The sequence below is a fragment of the Schistosoma mansoni genome (genome assembly GCF_000237925.1).
Source record: "Schistosoma mansoni, WGS project CABG00000000 data, supercontig 0041, strain Puerto Rico, whole genome shotgun sequence".
Lineage (NCBI taxonomy): Eukaryota > Metazoa > Platyhelminthes > Trematoda > Strigeidida > Schistosomatidae > Schistosoma > Schistosoma mansoni.
In genome coordinates this window covers 1,889,827-1,895,565 of record NW_017386027.1, presented here as the reverse complement: position 1 = coordinate 1,895,565, position 5,739 = coordinate 1,889,827, and the positions used below count along the sequence as shown (strand labels likewise).

Below are 5,739 nucleotides of genomic sequence, written 5' to 3'. Positions count from 1 at the left end.
CAAAACAACTTGAAATTCAATTTACTAGGGTCTTGTTCACTTTCTGTAATAGAAATTGTAAGTTATAATTATTACAAATGTAGATATTGATAAGAAGAATTTAGAAAATGCAAATTCTGTTCAAGTGAATCCAGAGAAACTTTGAATCTCTTCAGTTGACGAATTTTACCCAAATCTTGAGCACTAATACAAGTGTACTTTTGAATATTAGATTTGAATATTTTATTAAGGAATTATTATTTAGGAATTAAACATAGATGTAATTATGAATAGTAGATCAATATTAAAAGTTGGATTCATGAGTCGATTTAAGCTAGACCACCATGGAAAACCTAGAATCACTGGACAGCCATTTCATTCTACTATGGGATTATTCAGAAAAAGCATCCGCCTCATGAGATTCGAACCCAGGACCTTTCAGTCTCGTGAGCGAGAGATTAACCACTAGACTACTGAACTTGCCTGCATCCAACGGTGTTAATGTCTAACTTCAACCGATCCACGAAAATGAGCGACACATTCATCATTGTCTTCAGTGAGTTACTATCTCACAACAGACCTGGTTGAACTCCACTGGTCACTGCTTCTAACTAGGACTCCAGGAAAAGTTTCTTGAGGTCAATCACTAGTGAGCGTATGATTATTATCCGAAGGGGTTTTGTGGAGATTTCAGTAATTTTATATAGTTGAAATGATGGGAAGCCCCACAATAGAACGAAACGGCCATCCAATTCTTTCAGGTTTTCCATGTTGGTCTAACTTCATTTAACTGATGATTTCAACTATATAAAATTGTTAAGAAAATCTCCACAACCCCCCCCCTCCTTCTAGTAATATACATAATAGTCAAAACATTCAAATTTCTAGTCAATGGTTTAGAGTTCGAACCCATTCACACCTAATTCACTTTAGACAACTGACTATCAATATATTCAATCATCATCATAATTAAATATACCACATAAAAAGAAAAAAAATTTAAACATTCCGGGAAAAAAGAAAAAAAAACTGAACATTAAAACTTTTTATTACATTTTTATAATAAAGTAAAACTCGATTCATTTTGTTAGGTAAAAACAAGAAAATAAATTAATGAAGGGGGGTGGGAACAAATTGAAGTGGTATAAACGTTTACTGGTTTTCCTCTTTTTTCTTTTTTTCTTTTTTCCTCGTTTTTTCTCTTTTTCTTGAAAAAAAATTTCCATAGTTCTACTGGTTACTTTTTTCTTCGTTAACCAAAATGATTAAAAGTATTAAAGTTAATTAGTGGAAACTGTGAGAGAAAAAAAGACCATGAGTCGATTGAAATTAGATCACCATGGAAAACCTGGAAGCATCGGACGACTGTTTCGTCCTATTACGGGACTCCTCAACAGTGTACATCCACGATAGTAACTTACTGAAGACAACAGTGTGTGTATCGATCAATTTTCCTTCTTTTTTCTCTTATTTTTTTAAGATTTTCAAAGTTCTACTGGGGTGTTTTTTTTATCTTTAACCAATATGAATAGAAGTATTCAAGTTTATTAGTGGAAACTGAGAAAGAAAAAGAAGAAAAAAAAACAAACGATCAATGGTCAAAAATTTAATCGATATCGGTTAAGAACATTTTGGGCGTCAAATTGATGTGTGACATGAAGGAAGAAGCTGTAATATATTCAACATTTTGATAAAGTTTTGTTCATTGCTCTGGATAGTTTGATCACAGAGCTTTCATTGTTATTCGGAACTATATTATAGTGTGAGCTACTTATATTGATATAAGTAGTATATAAATTTACTTAGTATTGTTTGTTTGGATCTTCCCATTGATGTTTTTAGGACTGCAACTGGTCAGTCTCTAATTGTCATATGTGCACACTGTGCGTATTGCCTCGATATAGCCTTTATTCACAAGCATTGTAAGCAAAGATGGATAGTGGTTAGCAGTGAGATGCAGTTTGACGCGCTTTTCGTCCCATTTGGGACTCATCAGCTGGATGTACCTACATCTCAGAGTTGATGTTCACTCTGGGACTCGAACCCAGTACCTTTCGCTTCAAACGCCATCGCGTTATCCACTCGGCCACTGAGTCCTGGTAGCCACTTGCTTGTGCAATTTGTTGTAGTATATGTATCATGAGTAAGGAATAGAATATCTTTAGCAAATGACTGAGAAGATCGAGAAGAGAAGAACATAAATAGAAAGCAATTGGTGTGGGAATTCAGGAACAATGAAGCCTAAGACAATTAATGAAAATTTTGTCAATATAGTATCAGAGTATAGTTTTTGTATTTTACCAAGCAACTTTGTAAGTGGTGCCTAATAGGTAGTTGGTTTTAGAATGAAAGTATTCGAAGATTGTACTGACAGTGTTGTTTAAAAGAATGATGAGAGCTTGACGATTAAACCATCCAGCTTAGAGAACAAAACTCTACTAAAAACATCCACCTGAGCTACAAATCTTCTTCATCATCTTAAAATACAACATTTCAACTGACAATCTGGTCCAAACGTTTTCCTTCCATATGAAGCGCTGGAAGCTACAAAAAATTCTCCCTCCTTAAATGTTGTGAACAGGGAAATAAGGAAGCTTGACAAAATACGGAAGCTATTTTTAGGGATGTTATTTCATTTAATTCACAGCTTGTAGAACAGTAACATTTACGTTTGTCCTCAGTCTATTCTACAGATCATAAGCTTTCGTTTGATGTATGATTCACTGTCATACCCTTTTCTGTTCCGAAACTATTGTAATTTAGATGTGACCTTTTGTACACTAATTTCTATTCTAATTCCCCCAGTTTTGGACATAACTGTATTTTCCTGATTGTTGTACGTTATGGTCGGGTTAGTCATCTATTTATTCATGTGTCTTTTCACACTAATCTGAAAATCGGGTATCAGATCGGAACTGGGAGCAGATCACGTAGTGTTCCAGTTGACTTGTCTTCTCTTTCTCGCATGTGCCTGTCAGCTAATCAGGTGATAGAATAGTTTTCGTCTCTCTATCCTAAACGGTTGATCTCACTTTCGAACTCAAATATACTAACCTCAAGTTTAAGCTAGTCAGCCTATCGCGTCAATGTCTTGATCTACATTAGACAAGTTATCCTCGGCACGAAAGTGGGTAGACAGATCGTAACATTGAATTACCAATGTTTAATACATATCTGAGTACAGCTAAATTCAGTCATTTCGAAAACCATTAAAAATCGGAAATATTTAGATAGTTAGTTAATATCCATGTTGTGATGTGTGCTACTGATATCGATAGATATAAGTAGTACATATTATCAATTGAAAGTGACAAGTGTCTGGTGGTAGAAGGTTAAGAAGATCAAAGAAAAAAGAACGAGAACAAAGAATGGTTGGTTTGGGAATGAAGAAACAATGAATTCTGAGACGAGTGACTGGTATTTGCAGAAGGAACAGTCAAGTTTGAGGTAATTGATTGACATTTTGCAAATGAAGTATTTACTGTATGGTTCTCAGATTTCACTAAGAGATTCTGTAATTTTGTAGTCCAATACATTCGGTTGTCCCCATTTGTGTTCTCGTTCACTACAGTGTGAGTATTCAACACTATGAGCCACAAAATAATGTTGAGGATAGATTCCAGGAGATTCAGGAACTGCGATGAGTGGGTTGCAATCAATTCACATATCCAAATTTCGTCAATGCCGGATATGAATTTAAGGAATCGCCCTCAAATTTTATTGTTATTCAGTATCAGTTAGCTGTTTTCTTTGCAACGTACTACAGATAGCAAACTGCTCACAAACCTGACACGAAATACTATACATTATTGTATTTATTTAGGATATCGAATGAATGTTAGGGAGTAAAGGTCACAATCTCAGAACATCATGGCAGCTAAACTGCCTAGACATCTCAATGTACTTTGCATAACATATGACTGTTGAAGTTAATCGATAGTAACCTGTTGACCTATGTTATGTTGTGGCTCAGTCCCATCATCGAGCTATAACCCTAACCTCTAAGGAACTGATATTTCTCTCACAATGAAATTTTAAACTCATTTTACTCAATGTTACTGCCAGACACTCTATCACAGAATCATTCGAATAGCTACTGACCTTATGAAGTACTGAGATATCAACAATGATTAATCACTGGGTAGTAATCGAGGCCTCCAAATGCCCTGGTACGACCGAGAGAGGGGAGAGTCCGCTCTCCCTCTCAAAATGCTCTCACATGGCCACGCGAATATATAGCATCTGACAAGGAAGTCCTACTCACTGCCTTCTCACAGTGGCGGGGGCGTTGTTCACAAAAGTGAGAGGACAAAAAGCGAATGTCCGGAGCTTTAACAGGGTTGGTGGACAAGGAGGGTCCATCTAGAGGAGTTAGGAAACCCTGATTCCAAACCAATGGTGCACATGGGCTCCAGGATCCTGATGGAACGAATGGAGTACGAATCAATCGTTGATCACCTGCTATCATGTGACTGCATCTCCTCACGATGCTCCACTGCCTTGTGGATCAGACCTTTAGGTCAAGGGCTCGGGGTGTGGCCCCCTCAGAAAACCACCTGCTTCAGTTCTGGCACCCGGGCAGTATCACAGCACTCACAAAAATCAAATGAGATTTGTGTGGCGCATATTTATCTGGTGCTTTTTTGTACCAATATTTATGTGTTTATATAATTAAATAATCGACACTATTTATGTCTTGTCCTTAGTACTGATCGAATAAAAGATTGTTTGATTAGGTAACCGATCCTTAAAATAAGCAGTTAACAGTATTTTAATCAGCCATCTTAATGAATTTTTACTATTGATAGTACTACTAATCAGGAAAAAAAGAACTTCCACAACCTTACAGCGATATTTATCATGCGCTCATTAGTGACTAACTTATAGAGGTAATACTCGGAGTTCTAGTGAGAAGCTGTGGCTAGCGTAGTTCATCCGTATCGGGTGCGAGGCAGTAACCGACCTCAGACGATGGAAGATGGTCGCACAACATCGTGGATTGGTTTAAGTTAGACATTAATACCGTTGGTTGACTGCTTACTGGTCTACATATCAGGTATCCGCACTCGAAACTGAATGTCTTGGTTTCGAATCCCACATGTGAGACCGTGAATACATACTGTTTACGAGTCCAATAATACATTCTTATGCAGTTAAGATCATGAGTCAATTGAAGCTCGATCACCATGGAAAACCTGAAAGCACTGGATGACCGTTTCGTCCCACTGTGGGACTCCTCAGCAGTGCGCATCCACGATCCCGCCTTGCGAGATTCGAACTCAGGACCTACCTCTAGACCACTGATCAGGCCGGTATCCAAAGGTGGTAATGTCTAACCTCAACAAATCAAATTGCGCGACCAACGTCCATTGTACTGAGGTAGATACCTGTCTCTACCTGACATAGATTAGCTCCACTGGCCACGACTTCTCACTAGAACTCCAGGAGCCAGTCACTAGGGTGTATCTTACTCCCGCGAGGGGGGATGTGCACTGCTGAAAAGTCCACTATGCCCTCAGGCTTCCTTCCTAGCTCTATCAAGCTGTTGTTCATTCTTCTCATATCTGTCTGCATTTCTCGGCGTAATGTGTTCTTTGATCTTTCTCTTCTCCTTTGGTCTTCAGGATTCCATATGAAGGCTTATCTTGTGACGTAGTTGAGTGCTCTCCTCAATATGTGTCCTATCGACTTCCATCCAGCGCTTCTTCCTGATTTCTTCTTCCGCTGAAATATGGTTTGTTCTCTCACATAATAGAATGT

General features: G+C 37.8%; 1 non-coding gene across 1 annotated transcript; it reads right to left on the bottom strand.

Annotated features, from left to right (window-relative positions):
• Nucleotides 1-2,005: 2,005 nt before the first annotated feature.
• Smp_tRNA_01804_Gln_TTG.1.1 lies at nucleotides 2,006-2,072 on the bottom strand. The gene has a single exon. It is a non-coding gene (tRNA).
• Between the last annotated feature and the right edge of the window lie 3,667 nt (nucleotides 2,073-5,739).